The sequence below is a fragment of the Lactuca saligna genome, chromosome 8, assembly GCF_052625555.1.
Source record: "Lactuca saligna cultivar CGN05327 chromosome 8, ASM5262555v1, whole genome shotgun sequence".
NCBI classification, from domain to species: Eukaryota; Viridiplantae; Streptophyta; class Magnoliopsida; order Asterales; family Asteraceae; genus Lactuca; species Lactuca saligna.
The window spans coordinates 255,850,881-255,862,144 of record NC_136424.1 but is presented as its reverse complement, the minus strand read 5'-3'; positions in this window follow the sequence as shown (position 1 = coordinate 255,862,144).

Sequence of the window (11,264 nt, the reverse complement as noted above, 5' to 3'; positions counted from 1 at the left end):
TCCTCTGGAGTAAACATTTTAAAGAGTTTACAGTCATAGAACACACACATACATGAGTTTACGGCTGTAAACTCATGTGGGTGTGATTTTGGGTGTTTAATGGCTTAAATGGACATGGGGATTATTGGAATGGATTTCTAAAATGCCTTGGAATGAATTAAATGTAATTATACCACAAAGAAGGGAGTTTACGACCACCACCTTGGAGTTTACGGCCGTAAACTACACATGGTCAAAAGAAATTGTTTTAAGGCTTAAGGATCAATCACATGTGATTCTAATTAATTTTCTAAGGTTTGGTATCAATTTTAGGCTTCAATTAACACATTTATATGAGTTTACGGCCCAAATACGTACTCTCTGGCCGTAAACTCCAATATGAGTAAGAAAAATTAGTTTTTGATGCTAAGAACAATCACATGTGATTCTAGGAATTTATCCAAGCCTTTGGGGTGGTTTAAGGCAGCTTTTAACAAAGTTTTATGAGTTTACGGCCAAGGGTATGTTCCTAGGCCGTAAACTCCTATAAATGACCTTTTTGATGTGTTTCAAACCCTTAAACCATTTTTAGATGCAACTAGATTTTACCACAAGGCTATTGGTTAAGTTTCAAGGCATTTGGACATGTTTTAGGGCACTAAATCCCCATTTAAGAGGAGTTTACAGCCCAAGAGGGTGTCTTGGCCGTAAAGTCACTTTTGTCCCTCAAAAGTCATGTTTAAAGTGTTCCAAGTCTAGATTAGCATGCCTTAACGTCATATCTAAGTCCCAACTATGATTTGGAAGTGTTATTTGGCTCAAAAACCCCATGAACATGAGTTTACGGCCCAAGCTTATGCCTTGGCCATAAACTCCTTCAAATGGCTCAAAATCAATGTTTTAAATGTTATAAGTCCTTTCCATTAAGTCATTAAGCCATATCTAATGTCCAACATTGCTTAGGAGGGGTTTTAGGGCTTAAAAACCCATGTTATATGAGTTTACGGCCCATGAAGGTTCCATGGCCGTAAACTCATGAATGTGGTCTTAATCCATGTTTTGAACTCGAATTTGAAGGCTAAGAAGGTTACAATACAAGCTAGGGAAAGTACCTTAGAGATTTCAGGCCTTAAATTTGAGTTTTGAACCCTTAAACTTGGATTTAGGAGAGAGGTTAGAGAGAGAGTAGAGAGAGAAATAAAAAGCTTCAAATGAGTGCTTAAACACGTTTATATAGGTTCTAAAACCTGAACACGGTGGAATTCTACCCGATACCGGCGTTAGACGAGGCTTTTGGTCGTATCCGATTGAGTCGCCGTAACTTGATACGGTAATTTCTAGAAATATTCCGATCACTAAAGTTGGGTGTTAAAATGATTTCTAAATGTATTAAGACACCCATTAAGTCATTTTAAATATGTACAAGTTAATGACTTAAATAAACGGAAGATCGGAAATCGAATTTGGAAACGACAATTGGTTGCGCGAATTGTACTACGAAAGAGTTACAATAGATGATACGGAAATTTCGGGTTGTTACAGTATCCCCCCGTTAAAGGGAATTTCGTCCCGAAATTCAAAGGTTAAAACACAACTAGTTACCTCATGAATATAGCCACATGTAGCACATATAAGATAATCCTTCAAGTAAAAGTCTCATCCCTAGAAGGGTTGGACTCAGACAAGAGTTGCGTAATAGGGTCAAGTGCATCACTCTAGGATTATCCATTCTATGCTACATGTGACTTAGCATATTCACTGAATAGCTAACTCACATTAATAAGAGTCTTACAAGGCACAGAGCAAGCAACATTAAGGTAATCAATAAATCTAACCAGCATACAATAGAAAAAACAGTCTATCATCCCGCACGATCTGCAAGCAGGTGACACCTGTCACTAATCTCATCCTAGGCTCTTCCTAGGGCACTCTCTAACCAGCGAACCTATCATCGGACATTCAGTCCACGTACCACAACCCATGCTCTCATGTCCATTCTTACTGTCGGTTGCCATTATGCATGCAAATTGTACACAAAACAGGAAACGATTCCTAACCATATATAATTTTTAAAACATACACTTAGCAGTTACCAATATCATTAATCATTCTCATCCTAGCATGGCATCCTGTATTCCAAGGATACAAGCATCACCAATCAGGCCAACCTGTTGCTGACTACTCAGCACTAGCATGCAAGTCTACCATCTCACACAACATATATAGGCATCTCTCCTAATTAGCATGCGATTAACATACTCATAATCCAATCATATAGGATAACAAATGTGGGTATTCTAAGGAAAATTACCTGAGCTCGGTTAATTGCATGCACCACACCCTTTCTTGTCTTAGAAAACCTTTTCCTTGAAAACATTTTCTTTTGAAATTTTTTTGTAAACTTTACAAATTCTCAGTTTGAGTTCAGGCACACCCGAAAGCATGTCCAAATCCATCAAACCAAGGCTATGATACCAACTTGTAACGCCTCAAAAATCAAGGGTAAAAATTTCATTTTTTTAATATATTTAAAATATTGTTACCATTTGATTCAAACATTCCAAATCATCATTAATTAAAACATTTTTCAGAGTTATCCCAAAATCATTCATTGCAGAAATCATAGATGTGTGCACTGCAATCAATCCGTGTCCTTCATTTCCAAATCGATGATACCTTAAACCATAAACAAAACTGTAAGCACGAAGCTTAGTGAGGTCCCCAAAGAATACCCCACACAATCCACATAACCACATAAGCCATATCAACTATAACAGCTACGTAAACCATAACAATTGCATAAGCATGCATATAAACATATAGGGAAGCCCTGGAAACCCTCTAGGGTCTTACACCGGGTGCCATGGAAACCCCCCACATGATCTTAGCATAATGCCTCGGGAACCCCCCTGAGGTCTTTGACCTAGGATGCCAAGGAAACCCTCCAAGGTCTTACACCTAAGTGCCTCGGGAACCCCCCGAGGTCTTCCATGCAAGTATCACATAATCAATTAGCATACCACATAATCACTAGCATACTCCCTATCACATAACCAACTTACATGCCACATAATACAACTTCAGCTAGTGTATAACACATCATAAAATGGGCCGGCATTGGTGCCTTAGACCTATTGGTATGGTGACGAGACTCACCTGGCACTGCTGACGTCCCGCTGATAAAACTCCAAACGTAGGTTGACAGATTCCCGAACTGTCAACATCAAAACGACACCCAATTAATAATTGGGTTCCAAGCCCAAGGTCCAAATAACACTCCAAAGGCCCAAAAGCCAAGTAATGGGCCAAAACCCAACATATGGCCCAATTTTCCAAATTGGGCCCAACCTTTACATAGTCTCATTCAAATGCCCAACCATTTAGTCTAGTCCAAACACTCAACATTCTAATGGCCTAGTATTATATAATCATTAAGGCCCAAATTATGGCCCATCTATGGCTGAATATTCCAAATTGGGCCCAAACCCCTTACATGGGTTTTACCCTAAAGCCCATTGTTATTCTAGTCTGTTTGTTTGATCTTGGATGGCCCATTAATAACCCAATCATCAAGGCCCAAAAGAAAGGCCCAATAATAAACCCAAGTGAAATTAGGGTTTTCACATAAAATAATGATTAGGGTTAAGTTTTCCTACTTAACCTATTAAGGACTTAATCCATTAAGTCCCACATGAACTTAGGTTAATTTGCAAAGATTACTAATTATTAATTTGAGTTCATTAAACAATTCTTATGCACTCCCGATAATCCTAAAATAGGGTTTTATGGCATTAGGATTTTCCAAACCCTAATTAGCCCAATAGGCCCAATAGCTAGGTCCTTAAGCCCACTAGGGTTTTCCTTAGGTCAATTATGGTTCATTAGACCCATTAGGGTTTTCACTAAGCCCATTATGTTTCATTAAGCCCATTATGGCTTACAAGGCCCATTAGGGTTTCAAGCACCCCAAACGAATCAAACTCAACGAGGAAGCACACCGCCATCCGACACAGCGGCCGGAGGCGGCAGCCACCACCTCACGGTGGTAGTTTTCAATTTTGCTTTCATTATTACATTTTCAAATTACATTTACAACCCAAAAGTAAACACACTAAAAGGGAAATAAACACACACACAACCACTTAGTGGTAGCTGGTGGCAACAAATGGTAGCAGTAGAATGATTTTACGTCGGTAGCCACCACCTCACGGTTGTGGCGGTGATTTCTTTTTGGCTTCCTATCACGCAGTAAAACAACCCTATCGATGCTCATTATTTAAAGGAACAACAACAATGTTGCTTGGCATGCTGGTAATTCTTATGGACAGCTGGAAATGAAACGGTGGGACGGCACAATGATCTTGGTGGTCTCCGGGCTCCAACAGCGGTCGTGAATGGGCAGGACGACGACGCTTTTGACGACGAGGCAGTAGACGGCGTCTAACAGAAGAAGAGGAGAAGAGGGATCGGTGGTAGTGAACTTCCACAAACAATGGGGCTCCTCCCCATCTTGCTTCTCCGGCAGCAGCGTCGCAATAACAACCCTCAATAATAGTGGTGGTCCACAACAGCGGCTCCCGATGTAGAGGGGTTGGCTTCGACAATCTCCGTCTTCAATAGCAGCTAGGAAGTCACGAATCGGCGGCACCAAGGATACTAACTCCATCTCCAAATCTTTACTGAGTAGCGTCCTTTCCCCGGTTTCCTCTGGTGTCCGCTATTTCTGGAGACATGGCCTGTTGAACTGTGATGGGTGGTCGGAGCCGGCAGCGGCGGCTGGAGTTAGAGAGAAGCGTGGAGAGAGAGTGGCGGCCGGTGGGAGTCATAAGGGGTGAAGGATGGAAAGGATTTGGCTATGGTTAGGGTTTCGTAATGTATATATACCCGGTCAGACAAATACTTTGCCATAATGTCAAGATCGGCCCCTCCAACCAGAAATCATTTCAATATAAGTCTGCAAATTACCGTTTGAACCCCGACCTTTGAATCCTTCACAAAACTAATCCAAAACATTACCAATCATCCCCTGCCTCCAAAAATCCTAACATATTAAGTCTAATCCTTTCAAAATAACTCCCAAAATTACTTTTTAACCCCCGAATATCCAATTTATAACATTTTGCTTCCCAAAACCAATACCCCACTAAATAATATGGATTTAGGGCAATTATTCATTTATCAATTTTATCAATTAATTTATTAATTAAACAGGATGTTACATAGTTGGAATATCACCAGGACGTGGTGGGCGTATTTTTCTTCATTTTTAAGTCTTGATCCAAATTCCTAGATTCCGACTTCCTTTTCGCTCAAAGCATGTCTTTTACCCCTACAACACAATATACAACATATTAAGTAGCTTATGTTCTACAAAAGGGCATTAAAATAATTATAAATATTAAGATATGATGTAAAATATATGTATAGATATGCTCATATCAGATAAGCAGAACTAGATGTACATACTGTCAAAGTTTCACCATCATCCCCTTCATCATAATTGCCTTGAACCATAGCAGCATTGTTGTTGCTTGGTCCAACACCATTATTCCCATTCTTTAGCAATGGAAAATCTCTTCTGAAGTGCCCCTTTTCGTTGTAGTTATAACATTTGATGTTGGCTTTAGATTCAAAAATTGACTTCCCTTTGTTACCTCCACCTCTAACTGATGTTCTTTCTCTGCCTGTGAACCAACTGGAACTGGAAACTTCTACTCCAACTAAAACTTTTCTTTTTTAGTTTCTTGGACATCAAGGAATCATTCACATCATTCATAATGATCATTGTCCTACCATACAACATTGTATCAACGAAATTCTCATAAGAATTCGACAGCGAACATAACAGGATTAGTGCTTGATCTTCATCATCAATCTTTACATTGACACCTTTTAAGTCCATGATGATCCTATTGAAGTTGTCCAGATGATCCTTCACTTGGGTTCTTTTCAACATCCTAAGAGTATACAAACATTGCTTCTGGTATAGCCTGTTTTTCAGAGAATTTTTCCGATACTTGTCACATAATTTCTCACAAAGCTCATAAACACTTGTTTGGTCCACAACCTCTATCAGTACTTCATTTGTTAAACTCAATAGAATAGCGTTATGTAGTTTTTCAAGAATATCCACTGTCCTTTCAGCCACCATACCCTTTGGCAGTTTTGCTTCTCCTTCAAATGTTGTTGTACATCCTTTTTGAACAAGAAGAGCCTTCATCTTCAACTTCCACAAAGTGAAATCATTTGAACCATTTAACTTCTTCAAATCGAACATGTGAGATGCCATCTTCAATAAACAGAACACCAACCGCGACTCTCATACCACTTTTTATGACGTCAGACGATACTTGTCAAGAATCAGAACAATTCCGATGCCACTTGCCAAGCTTTGATACCACTTGTTAAGAAGTAAAGCGGATAACTAGAGAAACTATAAGCACACAAGATAGAGTATTTACATGGTTCGGTCAAGGTGACCTACATCCATGGATAGGAGGGGAGTATTATTTATTTCATAGCTCTCAAATAGAGGTTACAAGTACAAATACACAAAAGATTCGTCTATCACTCTAGAGTTCAAGATACAAAATGACCTAGCATGCATCTCTATTTATAATTGAGGGATCATACCTAAAAACCTAATTTCACAAGCCTATTAGCCCATAGGACCATCAATGGTGTCAACCAATCATAATTCACCATGCAACATCTTCTGGAACATTCTTTCATGTTATACAACCCATAAGCATCAACAACACACATGATGGAGCACTTTGTGCCATATTGGAGCATCATGATGTACAAGTGGCATATCATGAACACTAATGGCCCAACATTCATCATAGTGGCACAACATGGTGTAATCCATGAGCAATACCAACTTCTGAGCATCCTTGAGCGATCTTGAGTATCATAGAGTACTTCATAGCTTACTTGCCTCATCAGGGATACCATGGCTCATCAAGGAACCAAAATGGACCATCTTGCACCATGATGGTGCAACATGTGCAAAGATGGCACAACAGGCTTCAAGTGTGGCACAAGAACTTCAAGGTTGGAGCAACATCATCTTAATTGGTGCAACAAGCACCATCTTGGCACAACAAGGACATTTTTGGTGCAACAAGAACTTACTTTGTAGAACAAGGCTTCTCCATGGCACAAGAGGGATATGTTTGGGACAAGAAGGAATGACCTTGGCAAAACAATGTTCTTCTTAGCCCAACACTATATCATATGGCGCATTAAGATCCTCTTGTTGCTCCATATCACTCCCAAGTGCTCTAAACCTCTTCTAGGTGCTCCAAACCCCCTTTATATGATTCGTTCCTTTATCACTTGATTCGTTCCTTTTTAAGATGATCCATACCCTTATCAACTGATCAGTTACTTTCTTACATGCTCCATGAACTCCAAGTAATCCAAATGCACCATGATCATGATCCAAATGCTCCATCAGAATGCTCCAAATGTTTGAATCACATTTAACATATACAATGTGCAAATATAAAGTAACGAGCAATGAAGCGTGCAAGTTTAAAAAAAAGGATGATCCCTATCATGTGTGCGTGGTATGTGGGTCAATTAAACAACCACTAACGGTTAACGACGATAGGGACTAATTGTGTAAGGAAATGGAAACCCGAGGATAGTCCGAGTTAATTTTTGAAAATTACAACTGAAGGTACATTTTGTCATTTGAACGAGGGACGATTCATTTAATTTACTCTAATTTTTCGAGTTTGAACATAAACTATTTCAGATGTAGGCTTTTTGGATTTAAACATGAAGATTAAAGAATACTGTGCAAGAGAAAGAGAGAAAGGAGTGAGAGAGTTCCTTAGCCTGAAATGTGACATTGTTAGAAGAAGGTTCATAAGTTGGTGTGTCATAGATGTGGTATCGTTAGATGATGCCCATTACATAAAAGGGTTAATTTGTTTTTTAGTTCTTGTTGGGAAGATTGTATTTAAGCCCATAAAAGTCATATTAAAGTAGTTTTTTCTATCCATAAATTTTTAAAAGGAAAATTTAATTAATAGTCGTTTAAAGGTGTTAAGTTATATATTAATAATCAATAACTAATGAAGTAGTCTTTGAATGAGATGGACCCGATGAAAGATCTTTATACCCAATAGTAATTATAGAATAATATTCGCTAATTACCTATGATCCAATAAGGGCACACCATATAACAAGTTACGACTAACTGATTTGTTTATTAAAGTAATTTGACTATTAACAAATATAATCAACATTAGTATTCTAATTGGCAAATTATTATTTATGGAAAAGATAGTTTTCTAAGATAGAAAAGTTAACTAGTAACTCATATAATATGATTTATAAGTTATTTACATTTTATTGGACTGGTTTGATTTCAGTTTTATAAATTATATTTTTATCTAAAAGAAATGTATATAATAGTTATCGAGTTATATGGGATGGCACACAAGCCCTATGCTTTTACTCTCCAAATCGTCAACCTCTACGGAGGTTTGAGGTTGAGTGTGGTATATATGTTTTTGTATTTTAAAGGGAGAGTAAAGACCAAAAACAAAGCTAGCTAGTTTTTTTTTTCTAAAAGTCTTTTTCTATTTTCTCTCTCAAAACCAAGAGCATCAGATGCTCTCCTGTCTCCTTCTTCCTGTATGTTTTTGGGTCTGGAGAATATCAATTAACATGGATAATTTTTGGAATTATGATTGCAACCACTTTCCAAAATCTGTGATTTCAACCCTTATGTTTGGGGTATCACAAAATCTAATTTGGGATAATCCAAGAGATGTAATTTGGAAATTAGGCTACTTCCAAATTCGAAACACAAAAAAATATACCTTCATTTTTTGTGTTTTTAGAGATAGATAAATTATAATGTAATTTCGGTATGAATGTTCCAACCCTTTTTCTGAAACCATAGAAGAGTTGTTATACTTAAGGGCAAAGTGGTTAAAATTAGTTAAAACAAAAATGACGCTAAAATTTTGGTGGTTATTGGGCATAATTGCTAGGGGCTCTGCCCCTTGGACCCCACAAGGGGCGCTGCCCCTAGACCCTACTAAGGGCTTGCATCCCCATAGAACCATACACCCACGGGCTGTAACACTTGGTTCTATGTGCTTTTCAGTTTGGACCCTTAGGGGTGGAAGGTTTTCGGATTTGGTCCCTAAGGAGCAAAATTTTCAACTTTGGGGAAGTTGGATTACGTTGGGCGTACTCATGATGATTAGTCATAGAGCTTATCCACATATGCTGTCCGTACATGGAGTACACTTAGTGTATGTGAGCAGTCTTGAAACCCTAGTTTAGGGCTTGTACCCTATATAAACCATAAGATAGCCTCTTTTTTCCTTGTTTAACCAATCTCCATACCCTAGAAAACCCTAATTCGTTCCTTAGCCTTTGTGTGGTGCTTTTAAGCTCTTGTGAAGCTTTTGTGTGGGATTTTGTGCATTTTGAGGGGAAAGAAGAAGCTTGAAGACTCATTCTTTGAAGGAGGGCATTGAGATCTAGCTTAATCACCTTCATTTAGTAGCTTTTCAGGTATAACGCTCAAAGCTTGTCATTCCATTTCATAGATCTACTCATTGGCTTGTTTTTGGTCATTTTGGTCCCTTTGGTTGGTGATTTTGAGTTAAGGTCGTTTTTGGAGCTTATCCTCATTGTAACACCTGATTCCTGGTACGTATTTAATTTAAGAAAACTTCATGTTTCACTCTGGGACTCGACGAGTTGGAGGCCCAACTCGTCGAGTAGACTCGTCATTCTTCGGGGGTTTAAGTGACCTACTCGATGAGTCGGGATACCGACTCGACGAGTAGCAGCTGTCTGAGTAAAACCCTAAATTTGAGGGTTTGCACCCTATTAAAACACTTTAGGAGGACACCACCCCAGCCTCCATCACCTCCAAACCCTGTTCACGAAACCCTAATCAACTTTTGAGTGCTCTTGAGCTATTTTGTGCCATTCATAGTGATTTGAATTTTGAAGAAGGAAGGAAAGACTTGGAGATTCAAGAGGAAGTCAGTAGATCTAGAGATTTGGTTGCACTTCCAGCTTGTTTGAGGTCAAAAGCTCCTACCTTGACTTCTTACTTGTTAGATCTACTTTAGGGCTTGGATCTTGACATCTTTGGGGCATTTCTAAGCTATTTTCGGGTTTTAGTGTGTAATGTAGAGTAAGGGCTTCAGATCTTGAACCTTGGAGGGTTCTCATGGCATAAAGGTGCCAACTTTATGGCTATGAGAACCCCATGCGTCTTGTAGACCTCATTTTTGGGTCTTTTGAGCTTAAAGACCCATGCATGGACGTAAAGTCCGTGACTTTACATGTTATTTCGACCCTAGGAGGTCAGATCTACCCTTTGGATGAGATGAGCTCAACAGAAATCGAGTTTATGGACATGGACTTTGGGGGACTCAGCGAGTCACTCTTGGGAATCGGTGAGTTGGGTATTGGTTCCCCAACCTTTCTGTTTCTTAGGAACCTGGTTGAATTTAGAAGGGGACTCAACAAGATGGACGTGATTATGGACCTGGAAATCATAGGACTCGGCGAGTGTATGAACAAACTCGGCGAGTCCAAGGCAATCTCCCAACCCATGAAGACGGACTCGGCGAGTTGTTCATATAACTCGGCGCGTCATAGAATAAAGACATTCATATGATGAAGATGAGCTCGACGAGTTCAAGGATGAAGTTGGTGAGTCGGTGGAAGATCGTCCTGATATTATGGTTGAAGGAGAACCCATCGAGTTCTTGCTAGACTCGAGAAGTAGAGTCGGGGGTTGTATCATTTTGAAAGAATAGGGACTCGACGAGTTGGTGGACCGACTCGGTGAGTTAAGTCAACTGGAGGTTGACTTTGACTCGGAATTGAGTTGACCCTTGTAAGGGTTACACTAATGAATTGCTAAGTTAGAAAGGTTGTTATGTAGGGATTGAGGAATCGAGGGAAGTTGGTTTTCATACCGAGATCAGTGCAGACACTACATGGCTTCGAGGTGAGTTTCGTCCATGTAGGGGTGGGTCTACAGCCACAATGCCGACCCACAAGTAAAAGTGTTGGATAGATGATTGTCTTTGTGATAATTATCTGGGATTGATATGTAATATGCTTACTGTGCTTGATATGATTATCATGCTTGATATGCTTATTGTGCTTAATATGTGTTAGAAATAGTAGGGGTGAAATAGTCCCTAGTTACCAGTTGAAAGATACTGAATGGGAGGTTAGTTCCAAGTTACCAGTTGAAAGATACCGAAGGGGAGTCCAGCTCCCGG